Genomic DNA, 18572 nt, shown 5'->3' with positions numbered 1-18572 from the left:
TTTAGTCTTCAGTTATATGGTAAATTCTTTCTAGTAATGCTTGTACTCTTTACCTCTGAGTTGAATAGAAAAGATTGAGTGTCATGTTTTTCTAACTATTGAGTTGGAAGATATAAACCTCTGAATATCTCAACCTAGATGTCTGGGCTGTTCTTCTATGTTAAGAAGGTCACTGAATGCTTTGTCTATATCTGCCATCACTGAACTAAGATAGGGATTAATCAGAATCCCAAAGACCTTAGTTATATGGTAAGTTTCACTGGACATTATTCAAACCCTTAACCTCTGAGTTGGACAGATAAGATTGGGTATCATGTTCAATAACCTCTGAATACTCCAACCCAGACATCAGGCTATTCTTCCATGTTTAATGAACAAACTGAATAGTTTTGTTAATTTATAGAAGCCATCCCTGAACTGAAGACTAATGTCAGATCACGAGAATTTTATTATTATTGAGTCTATATTCTTAATTGTTAATCAAGTCTTTCTCTCAATCAAGATATAAAAGTAAAGTTATTATTATCAAATGGAGTCAGATTAAATTAATTATTATGTATTTTACTTTGAAATCCTCACCTTGACACCGGAACGACGGAATACGTATTGGGGAGATATTACTATTTGTGTCTAGATATTTCCTCCCCTACAGTGGTGTGCGGCTTTATTGTCATTGCAACACGTAAACGTGTACAACGAAATTGTGCATAAACATTCCAAATACAATACAACAGTAAAGACAGGACTGCAGGATTGAGCATTTTCAGTGGGGGTGAAGGTGTTATTGTGTTTTGTGTAGATGTTTGTGTCGTGTCATCAGACTGTGTGGGAAAGGCGGTGAAAAACGACTACTTGGTAGGATAGCTGGCAACAGCCGTTTCTTTGTAAGCAGGCACGTGAACTAACAACCAGCTGCTCGTATTTCTTCTGTGACCCGGGGAGAAGCATAACTCGTCCGATCAAAAAACATCATATCCTCTAGAGGCAATACATGGTACAACACCCTGAACAGCAGGACACTGTTCATCATGTGAACCTCATCACTTTGCTATGCTTTTTATATTCAAATACCACAGTTCCTCGACCTGTAGCTTTAAATGGTACATGTTTTCTCTTTTCTTATTCCTAAATGAACACCAAACATCAAACAAGCCCCAAAAAATGACAATGCAATTTTTTAGTACACCAATGCCGCTTGTCAACGAAAAAAAGAATCAATAGTGATTTGACACAATGTCGTTTTGGAGATGTATTATAAGTCCAAACGCTGAGGTGGGCGCACATTCCTCTTAGAGCGCTCCCTGCAACCTGAACTTGATGATTCCTCAAGAGCATTGTCCAGCCTCTCTGAGCTTTGCTTTTCTTCAGGTGTTTCTTATGGTGTTTCACCAGTATTTCCAGTAACACAATGTCTCTCCGATCCTCTCCCGAATCTGCATGGTAATCAGAGTCTCCATCAGTGTTAATCACAGTCCCTTCTCCTCTCTCAGTCTTTGCATCAAGCATCTGATTTACAAGCCTTTTTACACATGCCCTCTTCATAGACACCATGTATGTTACAGTACCCAGAACATCAGTTATTACACCATTCAACCACTTCTCTCCTCCCCTGTAGTTCTTTACCAGCACAGCCTGACCTACAGAGGAAAACCTGAGTTTTCTCTTCCCGGCTGACTGATTTGAACACCCAGTAGGAAAAGCCTGAGACGGGTCTGGCTTCACTAGAGAAAGTCTAGTATGGACCTGCCTCTTCAAACACAACTCTGCTGGTGTTTTTTTGGTGGCTGAGTGTGGCATGTTTCGATAGCTAAATAAGAAATTAGCAATACAATGTTGCAATGTCATGCCACCTCCAGCTTTGTTCTCAGCTAAAGACCTATTGAAGTTTTCGACCAGTCGTTCAGCCAATCCATTTGAGGCTGGGTGATACGCTGGAGTTTTTATGTGTTTTACAGCATTTATTTTAAGGAACATCCCAAATTAACTTGAAATAAATTCAGGTCCATTATCCGTCACTACCTCCTTTGGTAAGCCATATGCTGCAAAAACACCTCTAAGAATTTCTATGGTCTTGCTGGATGTGGTAGTTTGCATGTGGAATATTTCAGGCCAGCATCCATAACTACAAGAAACATTTGTTTATTGACCTCTGCAAAATCGAGATGAATTCTCTCCCATGGACATGAAGCCCATTTCCATGTATGCACAGGTGCTGTGGCTGGCATGCTGCGCTGTTGTTTACATATGTCACAAGAATTTACCACATTCTCAATGTCTTCATCTAAGGAGGGCCACCAAAATAAGCTTCTGGACAGAGACTTCATCTTTACCATTCCCCAGTGACTTCCATGCAACTCAGACAGTAACCTGCTCTGCAGTTTTTCCCAGAATGACCTCTCTAAAACCCCAATGTACGCAGTCATTTTGCATTGTGAGTTCAAATTTGCGTCTTACATATGGTTGTAAAGTCTCATCAGGAACATGTTTTGGCCAACCTGACCAAATATGCTGTTTGACTTTTGCCAGTACTGGATCTGTCTGAGTTTCTTGAGCAACATCTTTTGCGGTTAAGGGCAGACTGTCTAAATAAGACACTCTGAATACAGGATTTGACCTGGGAAAAGTCTCATCGACTACTGGAAGTCTGGATAATGCGTCCGCATGGTTTATACTGTATCTCATAAGTATATGCAGCTAATATCAGGGCCCATCGTTGTATCCTCGCTGCTGCTAATGGTGTTACTCCTGTTTTGGGACCTTGGATCTTCAGTGGTGGTTTGTGATCAATTATCAATGTAAACTTACAACCAAACAAATACTCATGAAACTTCATCACTCCAAAAACTAGGCCTAATGCTTCTTTTTCAATTTGAGAGTAGTTTTTCTCAGTTTTGGTAAGCATATGAGAAGCAAAAGCGACTGGTTTTTCACTACAATCAGGCATTTCGTGTGAAATCACTGCACCCACACCTACTGGTGAAGCATCACAAGCGAGTATAAATGGCAGCTCTGGATTGTAATGCACAAGGACTCCGTCAGAAAGAAGTTTCTTTTCAAATGACTTCTGACATTACGAAGACCACTCCCACTTTTTGTCTTTTTGTAACAGCTCTGTCATAGGTGCGATCAGAGTAGAAAGGTTTTCAATGAACTTCCCATAATAACTTAGCTGTGACAAGAATGATTTTAGTTCTGCAACTGTATTAGGAATGGCTGCTTTAGAAATGGCCTCACATTTCTCTTGCATAGGATGAATCCCCTCTGCATCAATGACATGTCCTAAATAAGACACGCTATGTTGAAAGAAAGTGCATTTTCCTTTGTTAACTCTGAGGTTGTGGCTTTTTAGTCTTTTTAAAACCTCTTCCAGGCGTTTTTTGTGAGTTTCAGTGTTCAGTCCTGTGATAAGTATGTCATCTAAATAACAAATGACACCATCTATGCCCTGCAAAACTTGATCCATTCATTTTTTAAATATAGCAGGTGCACTGGCTACACCATAAGGAAGCCTGTTCACTTGGTAGAGCCCTTTGTGTGTATTTATAGTCAAGTACTGTTTAGAACCTTCATCTAGATCTACTTGTTGATAAGCTTGTGACAAATAAAGCTTAGTAAATTTCTTTCCTCCTGCCAGTTTTGTGAACAAGTCTTGGGGTTTCGGTATGGGATACTGATCTACCTCAAGCCACGGGTTTATTGACACCTTATAATCCCCACAAATTCTCACTGTCTGATCAACTTTTGGAATATTAACAGTTGGTGCGGCCCATTCACTGAAATTTATAGGTGTGATCATAGATATATACAGAAGGCTAGATGTCTCACGGCGCAGAATCCAACGTCCGCACTGGCCGCCATCTTTCCACAGTCAGGCAGTCACGGTCTGATGTAGTGAATGTGAGGGAACGTGAGTGATCTGAACAAACATTAACACTCTGATCTCGCTGAAAACTTGACGGCTTTGCACACGGTTTGCTTTCTTACAAACGTTCATAACGTAGCAATAATTCTGGATGGTTGAACATGTTGAGAGTGCAGCTTTCTATTAGAAAAAAAAACCATAATGGTGCTAAGGCAGCCTATCTGCACAAGTTAATACGACTGAGACCACTAAGATTTTCATTTCTTCAGTTAAGTTTAGCCAACAGCTATTTCAGGACAAACTAGTATTTTGTTCACATGCAATATTTTTGGTGTCGGTTGTAGTTATTGCTGCTGCATGAAGGCAGTCTCATCAGTTCATGCAGCAGAGACACAGTGATCAATGAACTAGAGCTGCTGATATCTCACCCCCCCCACCTGTTTGATTCAGAGTCGAACGGTGACAACCTGAGATTACAGTCCGTTTTTTTTGTTGTTGTGATAAAAGGGATTAAGATTGGTAGGTGTAAATAAAACAAGCAATTTGACATATGGAGAGACAGAATAGCTTTTCTTTTCAATATAATTTAACTTCATTCGCAAATGATTTACAATTGGATTGCCTTGTTAGAGCATCATGCATTATGATTTCTACAGGAAATCGGAGACTGGAAAAATGCCAAACTTCTGTGCCGCTTATGGGTGCAGCAATAGTCGCTGTCCACAAACAAAAGCTCGTAGGATCACATTTCATCTGTAAGACATTGTTGGAGCTGTTTGATTAATGCTACAGTTTAGTGCTGGTTTGTTTAGTTTAGCATTTAGCATATGCGTTTTTATTAGATATGGGTGTGTGCCAGCGTGTGTGCGTGTTTTTGCTATTTTCACATGAAAGCCTATGGTTATAAATTATTAATAATAAGTATGCGGTATCATAACTATGCTTATAACCTTTATAACTCCACTCTTCTGTTTATACACACATGACACACGCTTCTGAAAACTGCAGATGCTACAAAACAACAGGAAAATCTAAACTGGACCATCACCTGAGTCACTGCAGTGGCCACTGGCTTCTCTTGTCCCATGGTTTTAAAGATAACTTTCACCCTTCTTGCGTTTGCGTTTAGCTCTGTCATGAGCTCCTCGGTGCAAAAGGTTGCAGTGCTTCCTGGGTGGAGGAAAGCGTATGTTTGCACAATCTTGGTGCCTTTGAACCGGCACGATAGATAGCTTACATTCAACGGCCCCAGTGAGGTTGCCAGCATTCAGGGACACGAGACTCCATGTGACCGTTGCTGCTTCTCCATTTTCCCGATTTTCCAGTATTCTTGCTCCACTCCTTTTTTCTTTTCAATGTGCAGCAGCTTGGGTGGTTTTGATGGCAAATATGTCAAGTCATTCCATTTTTACACTTTTTGCTCATGTGCCCCTTTCCAAAAGATCCAAAGCACAGACCTTTACTTTTCATAAAGTCGACCTTTTCTTTGTTAGCTTTGTGTTTTAGAACAGCACAAGACTCCAGCGAGTGGTCCTTGCTGCAGTACAAGCAAGGTTTATCCAGAGGATGTGCAGGTGAAGGATGTGCTTTTAACTCCTGTTGTATGAGGGGCTTGGCTTTGTTTTGTTGACTTTCTTCTACTTCTCTTTCCTCTGACATGGTTGCAACAGCAGTAGCAAAACTGCTCCCCCTACTGGCAGGTTGAAAGGGGGGTCTTTGTGGCGCTGACCTTTTGGTTGATTTTAGAAACCCTTTCCCATCTGTCACGTACTGTATATCTCCAAAAAAGGGATCAAGCAAAACTCGTGACTGTCTTTCCACAAACTCCACGAGGTCCTTAAACTTTGCTGGTTGTTTGCTCTCGTCTTGAACGTCGCAACTGATTGTTCTCCATCTGTGTCGGAGCTTAAAGGGCAACTTGGATATAATGGTTTTCAGGTGAGATGGTGTTTCCAGTTCTTCCATAAAATTCACCTCTTTCATGATATTGAAGCAGCTTGGCAGATACAGCGCATAAGACCTCAACGCTGCTCCGTCCTCTGCTTTTATTGAAGGCCAACGCAGGACCTTGTCTATGTGTGCAGTAGTAAACTTCATTGCCAAAGTGCCATTGGAGTTGCTTCCCGGAACCGTGGATCTGGATCCATGTGGAGGAAGCTACGGACCAGTTGATTGGGTGCACCCTTTGTGTATTGCTCCAAATAGAACAACTGGTCTTGCACATCATCCACCTTGCGCTCTATTCCCTGCTCAAAGGCTCGAGTCAATGTTCTGTTGTGCAAGGCATCACCATCAAATGCAGGAATCTCTCTGGCGGGGAGAAAAGCTGCTTGATGTTGCTTTACAAGCAATTCAGTGATTTCATTTTGCCTCTTTAACACGCCAGTAAGGAAACCTTCATTTATTAGATTTCCTTTTGTTGAGATGGAGGAGCCATGCTCATCCTTTTGGTCGTAACCCAGAGGTTTCTTTTCTGCCTTTGCTTTACATGGTATAGTTTGGTGAGGAATACATGACTGCTGCAGGCTTTGAGGATGTTTTTGAGATGTTACTGGAATTTTATATACTGTAGATGTTCCAGTGGCCTGGAACTGGCGTAAGGGTGTAACATTTTCTGACTTCAGCTGCTTTGATGTTGACGGCTGTTGAGCTTCCGGTGGTCTTGGTTGCTTTAATGATGAAGGTGGTTGTTCAGGTGTGGCCTGTGACATCACACTCCCCATGAATACATGCATGTTGCCTTCTGCTGCAGCCAGCTCAGTCTCCACGTGGTGCCTTTCCCTTCTTGCTTTTAGCTCAAGTTCTTCCATATGGAGTGCATGTTTGACTTCCAAGGCCTGAGCTTTGGCCTTTAGAGCAGCTTGTTCAGCCTCAGCCTTTAAGCATGCAGAAGATAAAGGAGAGGATGCTGAGGAGGAGCTGGCATCTTTGCTTGAAGCCCTGCTTGCTTACGGGCCCTTTAGCCTGGGACACACTGTCCTCTAGCCCCACCAATAGCGCATTTGCTTCTTCTTGCTCCCCCTGCTCCTCTCGCTTCTTTTGCTCATCCTGCTCATCTCCTTTTTCCACATCACCAGTCAACCATTCTTTAATGTCACAAAAGAAATGTGGAAAAGGTGTCAATTTAGGCTCATCCCAGTCCATATGATCCGCTTCCCTTTCCTCTCCGTTAGAAAAGAGATTTTGTACAGCCACTTGCAAATCCATCAACTCCCCTAAATAATTATCCAATGCTTCAACATGCTTGTTCATTATTTCTTGACTTTCTCCAGCTTCCAACATGCTATTCATTTCATTCCTTTTGCGCGTTAAAACGCCAAGCTTTCCCCTTGAAATCCAGTACTCACAAACCGCTGACACTCGCGTCACTGCTGTGGGTTCTCTGTTTCTTTCAAGGGGGCTTCTTTAGTCTTCGCTCCACACTTTTTGGACTTTAAATGTGTCGGCTTTGGCTTTGTGAAAGCCGTGGTGTAGAAGACGACGGTCAAAAAAATGCTCCTTGGTCGCCGAAATGTTCTTGGTCCAGGACAGATGTCCCAGTAAAAGTCTGGAATGAAGCAACTTTCATTCCTTTTTTCTTTCTTTCTTTGACCCCAATCAGTTTCTAACAAAGAGAAAATGCATGAAAATACTGCCAGTCTTTGTCAAACAGCAACAAGAGAAATTTGAACACTCCACTCTTCTATTTATACACACATGACACACGCTTCTTAAAACTGCAGATGCTACAAAACAACAGTTGTTCACTTTGGTTGCTCTTATTGCTCCATAAAGCTCTTTATGAAGCGCAATAAGATAACGGTGAGCAACTAGCAGATAGCAGCGAGCAGCTAGCAGATAGCGGCGGTGCCTCAGTTGAAATAACCAGTGATAGGTGAGGACACCTAGCCTAACAACTAGCATTAGCATTAGCCTCTAACGCACACGCGTGCTAACACACACAAACACTGTTTACAGATGTAAACAGTTTGTTTGTGTGTGTGTGTGTGTGTGTGTGTGTGTGTGTGTCAGCAGCAATCTAACGATGACTCAGATTGTGAACTATGAACTTTGATTCGTTGTCGTCGTCGTCGTCCGTCTTCAGCGCCAAGGAAACAAAGTGCGCACACACAAACACACACACACACACACCCACACACACACAGACACACACACACCTCTTCCCGGAATGAGTCAGGAGGTAAGAAGCCACGCCCCCTGTGCTCCTTGCAGCCAATCACAGCCCTATCTGGTCATATCCTCCACTTCAAGAAGCTCCACTGCTGAGGAGGTGGAACCCAGTCAGTCAGTTAGTCAGTCAGCCAGTCAGTCGCTCTCAGAGGTGAAATGGCTCAGGCAGCAGCTCAGCTGGACCCAGAAACCTTCTCTTGTTCCCTCTGTCTGGATCTTCTCAAGGATCCAGTGGCCACTTCCTGTGGACACAACTACTGCAGGAAGTGTCTCCAACACCACTGGGATGCAGAGGAGGAGAGGAGAGTCTATAGCTGCCCTCAGTGTAGGAGGACCTTCACACCAAGGCCTGTCCTGGAGAAGAACACCATGTTAGCAGCTCTAGTGGAGACCCTGGTGAAGACTGGACTCCAAGATGCTCCTGCTGATCACTGCTATGCTGGAGCTGGAGATGTGGCCTGTGATGTCTGCACTGGGAGGAAACTGAAGGCCCTCAAGTCCTGTCTGGTCTGTCGGGCCTCCTACTGTGACTCTCACCTCCAGCATCATCGTGATGTTCCTCCCCTACAGAGACACAAGCTGGTGGAACCCAGCCAGCAGCTCCAGGAGAACATCTGTCCTCGTCATGATGAGGTGATGAAGATATTCTGCCGCACTGATCAGAAGATCATCTGTGGTTTATGCTGTGTGGATGAACATAAAGGTCACGACACAGTGGCAGCAGCAGCAGAGAGGACTGTGAGGCAGAGAGAGCTGGAGGAGACCAGGCAGAAGATCCAGCAGAAGATCCAGCACACAGAGGAAGAGCTGAAGGTGCTTCAGAAGGAGGTGGAGTCCATCAACGGCTCTGCTGATAAAGCAGTGAAGGACAGCGAGAAGATCCTCACCCAGATGATCCGTCTGCTGGAGAAAAGATGCTCTGAGGTGCAGCAGCAGGTCAGATCCACACAGGGGGCAGAAGTGAGTCGAGTCAAAGAGCTTGAGAAGAAGCTGGAGCAGGAGATGACTGAGCTAAGGAGGACAGACGCTGAGCTGGAGAAGATCTCACACACACTGGACCACAGCCAGTTTCTCCACAGGTTCTCCTCACTGCCAGCACTCAAGTCCGTCTCCAGACTCCTCCAGCCTGGAGATCCGTCCTCTGAGATACTTTGAGGACGTGGCAGCAGCTGTGACCAAGCTGAGAGATGAAATACAGCAAGTTCTGATGGAGACTCAGACAAACATCTCATGGACAGTGAGCAACGTTGATGTTCTACTGAAGGTACCAGAACCCAGGAGCAGAGAGGACTTCCTCAGATGTTCACCTCAAATCACTCTGGATCCAAACACAGTGAACAAACATCTGTTATTATCTGAAGAGAACAGAAAAGTGACATTCATGAAGGAAGTTCAGTCTTATTGTGATCATCCAGACAGATTCACTGACAGGCAGCAGGTCCTGAGTAGAGAAGGTCTGATTGGACGATGTTACTGGGAGGTGGAGTGGAGAGGGAGGGTTGAGGTAGCAGTGGCCTACAGGAACATCAGCAGAGGGTCAGAGGAAATGGAATTTGGATGCAATGACAAATCCTGGAGTTTATATTGTTACTCAGGTGGATATGGGTTTTATCACAACAGCATCAGGACTGATGTCTCAGGTCCTCAGTCCTCCAGAGTGGGAGTGTACCTGGACCACAGAGCAGGTCTTCTGTCCTTCTACAGTGTCTCTGGAACCATGGAGCTCCTCCACAGAGTCCAGACCTCCTTCACTCAGCCGCTACATGTTGGATACTGGGTTCCTTCAGGTTGTTCAGCTGAGTTCATGAAAGTGTGACTGAAGTCATCAGAGAGACTCTGAGCTGAATTCTCACCTTTGATTCTTCTTCTGTCTTCACGTTTGTTGCCCAGTGTCTCCGGCTGTCAATCACAGGGTGGGCGGGGCCTAGATGCCACTTCCTGTTTGTGCTCCTGGTGACTGTTGTCCACCTGACATTTGTCTCCACGGCTGCTGGATGTTTGTGCCACGTTGTTTCTCTTCCTCTGCAGCCCATTCATCCCACAGATTAATAATGTGTCATTAGTCCACATGACAACTTTATTACTGTGAAAACACAGCTGAGGTCTGTTTCCACTCTGGACCTTTCCACCCTGACCTTTGACCTTTCAACAACTCATCCATCTGATAAACCTTCTGACTGTTGATCCGTTTGTCAACAATCAGATGAATGCATGTAAATATTGTGAGAGAATTTTTTCTTTTGATTCTGCTTGTTGGCTCAATGTGACAATAGTCAATCAATAAGTCATGAAATATACCATCAGTCTATATTGCACAACAATGTCAAGTCAATGATCAACTGTTGAATTGAAGCAATAAAGCAACAAGACAATCCACATAAAGTCTCTGCTTGTTAGTAGATTTCTCTTCTGTCAAGATCTCCATGTATTCACCACAGACATTTAGAAAGTCAACACCATGAAGACAAGATCAAAGTTTCAAAAGCACATCAGTCAATGTGGGAAACAGCTGATATTTCTCTGGCATGAAGGAGGAGGATGCCACACACACACACACACACACACACACACACACACACACACACACACTCACATGAACCACTATTTTACAGAACAAGTGAAGAACAAGAGAACGGGTACTTTACTGACTCACAGTGTATTTACTTTATTGCATCATAACCAATGTTCCCTCCAAGCTGCGCGCTTGCGAAGTCGCGCACTACTTGCACATTCTCAGCGCACAAGGAAATCTATGTAGCACATAAAATAAAATTCAACAGAAACGTATTAATTAATAATTTTAGAGCTTTTATTAGGCGGCGCACCGCTACGCCTTCGTAATGATGATTTGTTTTGTTTTGTTTTGTTTTGTTTTCTTCCAGGCTGCGGCGCCGCGCTGACATAGATTACGTAAGAAAGTGAAGAGGTGCCACTCCGCTCTATTTTCACTGGCTGACAGCAGCACACTGGCTTAGCTTGTCTATTCAGAGAAGAGCTATCACTTCGGCTTATTTTTCAATCTATGTTATCACATGCGTAGTACTGCTCATTCATTGGTAGTTGAATTGTTAGGTGTGTTTGATCAGTAATTTACATTTTTTTTTAATAACAATTTAACATATTGTTAAATATGGTGCCGATGACGACGCTGAAGCCCTCCCCCATAGTTTCAAACAATCCTAGAGGAAACCCTCGATATTTTACAGACAAAGAGTTACAGGAATTCACACTGTATCACAAGCTACAGCACACGTATTTCTTCCAGATCATGACCCTCAGCCAGGCCACAACTGGACCTCAGCCAGGCCAAAGCAGGACTCTTCCTATGGTTAAAGCAGGACTCTCACATATAACACACTACACATCTCATGAACAACAAGATTTTGCTCTTTTTCATTCGAAGTGGGCCAAATCACTTCTATTCAAAGTAAACTCATGAAAATTGCTGCTGGAATTTGATTCTTTTAATAAGCCATGTAACTTGCTATGATCCAAGGTTTTGAACAGGTGTGTTACTGGTGTGTGGCCACAGCGTGCACATCTGATGTTGCTCACAGTGGTCCTCAGTGTGCTCAAGGAGCTTGTGTGGATGCCCAGACACATGGAAAATTAGAGGGAGCATTGATCATAACACCCATGATCATGTGAATTCATATATAGGGATTATATAATGCTATAATATGTTATATATTATGTCAAATATGTATATTTCAGGACTGAGCCCAAGCAAAGGCCTGCTCTGTTCAGAGCAGGTCTTCGCCATGGAGAAGACTTGATTGTTTTTTTTCCGTATGTTTATTATTATTATTTACAAATTAATAGCTTCTGTTTTTTTCTTTACTCACCGATGAATCACCGTATGCAAGTGTGGCGAGGGGGAGGGTCTGACGGAAGGTGGAGACAATTCTGATGATAGTGGGTATGAAGCAAAATGAAAAGGGGGGGGGGGGGTTGTCTGACAACGCCACCTGGGGAGTTGCACCCCAGGAAATAGACTATAATAAAAATTCCTAGGGCTGTTCAGGTTCGTTACGCTTTGAGATTTGAGAGGATGAGACGGACTTCCAAAGAAACAGCTTTATTCAGTTACAATTTAAAATAGTTGACTGTTTTTTAAACACACCACGGAAAATCTTTTTTTTTTTTAAACAATAAGACAGGTTTAGCTGCCTGAGTGTAGGCCTGTCATGATAACACATTTTGATGGACAATAATTGTGCTACAAATTATTGCCAATAAACAATATTATTGACACCATTTTTTAAATCATATATAATGATAATATATGTCATAATAATGCAAGTATACCATTTCAAAAGCAATAAACTTTAATTTCTCCAGATTAAGAGGTTGCAAATAAGATAAACAAATATAATAAACATAAAAGAAAACAAAAAACCCCCAATAAAAATAAAATGGACTCACATTCTGTTTTTATCAAAAAATGCACTTAAATAAAAACCACGATAACGACTAAAAACAATAAGAGCAGGTTTAGCTGCCTGAGTGAGTGTCAAAAAAAAAAGTACTATACCAAAAAGATTGTTCAACATCATAAGAAAATAAGGGGAACAGGGCTGGAAGTAGCCGAGCGGACAGGCTAAACAAACAAAAGAAAACAAAACAAAAAAAAGGGGAATAAACAAAGCGAAGGGAATCACTACAAAGCAAAATTCACCTCGTGCTGTGCAAAATAAAGCAAAGTGAAGGGGAGCCACCACCGACGCAGTCTGCCGCACGCAACGCCAACTCCTGTCCAAAAGAAAAGAAAACAAAATGAATACACTAATACATTGAGACACTCAGGCAAGCGTTAAACAGTTCAAACAAAAGAAAACCTTTCTTTAGTCTACACACACACAAAACAAAAGGTAACGATCACTGGGGAACAAGATAGTAATGAACTAAAAAGGAAATTATTATGTCCGCTACTTATATATGAATGATGAGGATTGTAGGGAGATAAATGAGCTTTAATAACACGGAACTGTAACCAACTCAAAACAGGTTAACAACGCTGACGAGAGAGCAAGCAACAACAACCACTCAAGCGCTGACTCTAGAAGTCCACACGCTTAATCCTAAATCCTATAGCTCCCCCTCGTGGGTCACTCCTATATCGTTCTATTTACTTAACTAAATACATAACAGAAATCAAACTATAACAAAATCGCTACTCAATAGAAAACCCAAAGTTTCACCAAAATTTAACAAGAAAACAAAGAAAAGAAAAGCGACCAAAGAAAGTGGTGACGCCAACAACAAAAACAGACAAACTCAGTTGTCTACACCAAATAAACCACAAACAAAGGAAAAGCGTCCGCGTTGTGGTGGTGACACCACTGTTACCCGGCTAGAATGCAGCGGCAATTTGTTAGGACATCGCCGCTGCAAAAAACAAACAAACACGCTGCAGGACATAAAAACATTTACTTCATCAATAAATGCGCTGTAAACAGAGGAGCGATGCAAAGCAAGAAAACACATGCAAAGGAAAAAAACGCTGCATAAAGCAGTCCCTACACCGGAAGTAGAGTTGCTCCACGATGAGCGCCCCCCTACAGCGAAGAACAGTCCTGACACTTCCGGTTAGAGTCGCCGCCTCCTACAGTTTCAACACCGGGACATCTCGCGAGGGGCGGTGGAGGACCTCCACCTGAATGTGGGAGTGGGTGTGTTTCCACAAAATATGTGTCTTCATGGTATTTAGGTCTTTATTGAATGGACTCTTAAAACACTGAAAAATTAATGCAATATAGCTAGCATTTATAGCATTTACTTACTCTAAATGTACAGGTAGGTGACATTTCCTGCTTGGCATTGCTGCCTGTCGCACTTCTGTCAGTGCAGTACAGTTAGATGGATGAGGTGCACCACTCTTGGCTTGGAGGACCACACTACAATGTCAGGGTGGAGAGATGTGGTGGTGATCTCCGTGAGGAACCTGAGCTGCCTGTTGAGGTCAACTCTCATGTCCCACTCTTGGTCAGGGGAGAAGGGCCTTGGTATCTCTCTTGGCCTGGTGTATTTTTGCCTCCCCCTTCTGTGACAAAGCTGGTGGGGTTCCCTGCAGGTGATTCTTTAAAAAACTGTCGACACCCCTTTCAGCACTTCTGTCAGGGTGAGGCTCAGGAACCACGAGCAGATTTCAGAAACAGTTTTCTTTTTGATAGGTCTTTCAGTTTCAAAATCCAAACTGGCAGGCAGATTCTGGAGTCGAAAACAGGCAGAGGTCAAAACAAGCCGGGTCAGGATAAACGGTGCGAAAAAGGCAGTCACTGGGCTTCACGGCAGGTCAGGAACTAGGAGGAACTTGAACTGACGATCAGACAAAGCAAGTCTGACATGACTGGGTTTTAATAGGCTGAGTAATTCGCTGCAGATGAGGAACAAGTGAGTAGCAAGAGTGGCGGGAAATCTCCTCAACAGGAACTTGGCCATATAAGGACAATAGGGCGTTGTGAGCCCCGACCAGCAGAGGGAGACAAAAACACTGCCGCAGGAGGGAATCCTGACAACTTCAGCTATTTTCCTCAGGACCTGATCCTGGTGCCATCTATAGCGCCCCTGAGAGAGTCTTGCAGCCTGACAAGATGTGCTGGTGGGAAGCGTTGGGAGCATTGCAGAGTGAGCAGCATTACTGATTCCGGAACCATTGGTGAAGGGTACGAGGACAGGGACGAGTGTCGTACATTGAGCGAATGCTATATAATAATAATCCAGCTGTTCATAACATGTAAATATCAGTTTTTTATTACTTTATTTCTTTTTAACTAATGTAATTTTTCTTCTCTTTTCACTCCTTTCTGTTGCTGTAATTAGGAAAATTTCCCCAATGTGGGATTAATATTATTTATTAATACCACCTGATGACCCCCATGACGCCTGTGGCCCCCTGCACCCAACTGAGGTCACCTTGAACACCTGGACGAATGGAGGAACCCCCCCCTCCCCCCCATCAGCGTGGAAGAACTCAAGGGATTGTAACACCTAGTCCTATTGACAAATCAAAAAATTATTAAGTTATTATATTCTACAAAGCTGATGTCACTGGAGGAATTAAGGGAGGAAAATAGGCTCAACATTCCTTTTGAAGGACAGTCACTCCACAACAGAATGTTTGTTTTTGTTTTTCTTTCAGACCAATCAAGTGAAATTGGATCAATGCTCACAGCACACCTGACATTATCTCACTTGTGCACTAGTGTGTCACGGCACGGTGGTTGAGAAACACTGGTTTCGACTATGATACAGAACATCTATCAAATATATCTCCCTTTTTGCCTGCTCTCTGACAGGCATGTCTCCAGACCACAGCCTGACTCTTTTAGATGTGGTCCACAAGGCGTATGTCGAGGTCAACGAGGAGGGAACAGAAGCTGCTGCTGCAACTGCTCTTGTGCCCGCAGGCAGTTGGAAAAGAGTTCACTGCAGACCACCCCTTTTTGTTGTTCATTCAACACAACCCCTCCAGGAGCATTCTCTTTGCTGGCCGATGCTGCAACCAGAGGCGGTGCTAGGGTCTCTTGGGGCTCCAAGCAAGAAGTTACCTTGGGGCCCCACCTTACCAGTGCACGCCGAAAAAATAGATTTTTACACAACTAAACGCACAATTTCTGGGACATTTGAGATAAATTTCTCAAATTTCCCAGAAATAAGTGAGTCTGAAATTTCTCATATTTCTCAAATGGGACTGTGGGCCCACAGTCCCACGTTTTTTGGAAAACATGCATGTGAGGTCAATTGAACATATATACACACATATATAAAATATGAACTTTTTTTAATTACAGAAGTGCAATGCAAATTATCTGAACTTAAATACAAAAAAATGCTAACCTGAGTAAATAGAATAGTTCAGGTCAAATCAAAAGAAAAATGCCACAATATATAATATAAAATATTTAAATGGTGGAAATAAAATAGTGGAAATAAATATTGTCAGATGAAATAAAAAAATGTATAGCTTTTCATACAAGCAATTTATTAGGATTATTATCATTATTCTTTGACTGTCAGTCTGCCTGCCTTCATAGGATTCATCATGGCTTAATTGTTACCTTAGTTAGCTGTGTTAGCTCCTACAGCAGACCTGGCAAAGTACGGCCCGCTTTGTGTCCCTTTCCAGCCCGCGTGAGGCAGTCATAAATTACGCGATCTACTGGTCGATCGCGAAGGTAGTTTGCCTGCATCGCATGGAGAGACAGAGTCGCGAAGATACTTCCGCGGGTCCGCGGGACTTCGGCGCTATTTCCCACAGTAATTCCTCTTCGTGTTGTCTGCAGAAGCAAGTTTTGGCAAGTTTGCAAACTGTAACCAAAAGTGTGACGTGACCAGTATCGCTTGTCGCGCGGTACGTGTTCAGGTGCAGGCTGAAGGCAGATGGGGCGGGGTCCTACAAGGGGGGTCTGCTGCTGCGGTGCCATGTCATTGCAAATTGCGCATTGTTGTCGTTGCTGTGGTGTACATTTTGGCAGCCCTAGGGGGGCCCCCTAGTGGCCGGGGCCCTAAGCAACTGCCTGGTTTGCATGTCCGCAAGCGCCGCCCCTGGCTGCAACCCAGAGTGAGATCTGCAGCCCTGTGGGTGATTTTAATTTGTTTGGGTTTTCTTTCTTTTTTCTTTTGAAGAATCACACTCTGAATTGCTGCTCTGTATTTCAAATCTAGTTGGACTTTCTTTATTTCTGAAGAGGTCTCCTACTCTGCTCATTAGCCTATCACTGCAGAGGACAAGGGCATAAAAGTAGGCTGCGCCCCTCCCTCGCCCTCTTGCTTCCGGACCCGAAGGCTGTTTCCGTTTTCCTGGCCTTCTGGTTGCTCTGCTGCGTTCGTTGCGGGTGGGTACACGGCTGCATTGTTTGCATGTTATTTTAGCTCTCAGTTGCTTCATTTCGTTTTTTTTTTTTTTAATTGTTTGCTCCATTGTGGTCAACGGGACACTGGCCAGCCGCTTTGTGTGCCCGAGTTTTAAGAGGATCAGGTGCGGACATTTTAGTATTTAAATTATATTATGGCTTATTGGCATAGGTGCGTAGTGCCTCACCTGTCCGTTCTTTTTACAGTCTTTCCTGAACACCTCACCGGCACACTACAGCCGCCTGCTAGCACAAAGCTGCGCAGAGCCTCCTCGTTGTTCTCCCCACCTGGAGGACGCCTGGTGAGCAAGACCTGTGGCCCAAAACTCGGTCCTACAAGATAAGTGCATGAACACTGCTGCTTCGCCCGCACTTGATTGTACTCAGCTTGTCTAAGTCTTGTACTATCGGTTTGTTTTGTTTAAGTGTCTTGTATTGCTTGGGTTTATTGATTTATTATTTGTCTTTCATGTCAAGTCAATGATTATGTCCTTTTTGTTTTTCCTTCGTTGATAACTCTAGCCAGAGACAGTTTTTGTTGTTTGCTCTTCTGGTTACTTTTGGTTAGGTTACTAGTTATTCTGATTTCCAACTCATCTGCCTCCAACACCTAATTGTTTGGGGTTCTGTTGTGACATGTGACCGATTTTAGGGAACTTTTGTTAACCAACTGTTTATCTTTTCTTTTGTAGTCACTGAGAGCTGCTGGTGGTGGTGTCCCGGGTGGTGGGCCCCTTCGAGTGCTGTGATCCAGGATTGTGGTTGTTTTCTTTTTTTTTTGCACTTCACTTTCTTTGCAGGTGTGTCACGTGTGAGTGGGGTGTTCCTTGTTTTTTTTGGTTCCTCCCCCGTTTGGCCCCCTCATCGGTAAGCCTCAGTTTCTACTGCAGAATAAGCAGCTCAGTAGCTCTGTTTTAAATGTTGGTTTGTTCTTTTTATTTTTAATGTTGAATAAAAGTTGGTTTCATATTTTAAACATTCTGAGCCACGTCTCCTACTCCTTCCTTGTATAACTTACCTGTGTGCCTAATTCGGGGCTGAGCCTCAGCGAAGTCCTGCTCAGATCTGAGCAGGTCTTCGCAAGGCGAAGACTCGATTGTATTTGCTATGTTTATTATTATTATTATTCTTCCGTCGCCCTATTCAATCAAATTTGACCCCCTTACCAAAAAAAAACGGTGAATTAAATATGCCACATAGGTAGAAACTGGCAAAAAGTTTCATAAAATGAAGAGAAAAAGGCAAAATTCCACTCTCTAGCGCCCCCTAGAGGTGTTCAAAAATTTCCCACCCCAATTTGACCCCCTGAACATGCTCCAAAACTCATGGGGAAAAATTCCACGCGTTCGTCTCGTCAAGCCCGACATTTCGTACACTCTAACCTTTGTCGCCTGACAAACAGGAAGTGAGTTATTTCCACTTTTTTAACAATTTTTAACAAATTTCTTGCTCCAAGAGTAAAAAAAAATCCTTCTAGGAAGGTCATAGAGACATGGGGCCAACACCCACGCGTGCGGTCAATCCAGACCTATTTGCTGATATGCTGACCTTTCACCCCAAACAAACCGGAAGTGACCTATCGTCACTTGTTTGGAACAGAGTGAAAACACAAAGCTCAGGAAGCGCAAGTCCGACGGGCTTGAAAATTGAGTATGATATAGACTGGACCTTCAATCCAAACAATC

General features: G+C 43.3%; 1 long non-coding RNA gene and 1 pseudogene across 1 annotated transcript in view; one reads left to right on the top strand and one right to left on the bottom strand.

Annotated features, from left to right (window-relative positions):
- LOC142891210 (uncharacterized) overlaps positions 1–18572 on the bottom strand; it is an 80926-nt gene that overhangs the window by 43845 nt on the left and 18509 nt on the right. The gene's annotated exons all lie outside the window — the stretch shown is intronic.
- On the top strand, positions 8165–10414 carry LOC142891180 (tripartite motif-containing protein 16-like; annotated as a pseudogene).

Source organism: Nelusetta ayraudi, unplaced genomic scaffold, assembly GCF_046127955.1.
Source record: "Nelusetta ayraudi isolate G7.1 ecotype Tasmania unplaced genomic scaffold, CSIRO-AGI_Nayr_v1 ptg000028l, whole genome shotgun sequence".
NCBI classification, from domain to species: domain Eukaryota; kingdom Metazoa; phylum Chordata; class Actinopteri; order Tetraodontiformes; family Monacanthidae; genus Nelusetta; species Nelusetta ayraudi.
The sequence above is the reverse complement of the archived record's forward strand: the minus strand, read 5'-3'. Positions and strand labels throughout refer to the sequence as shown.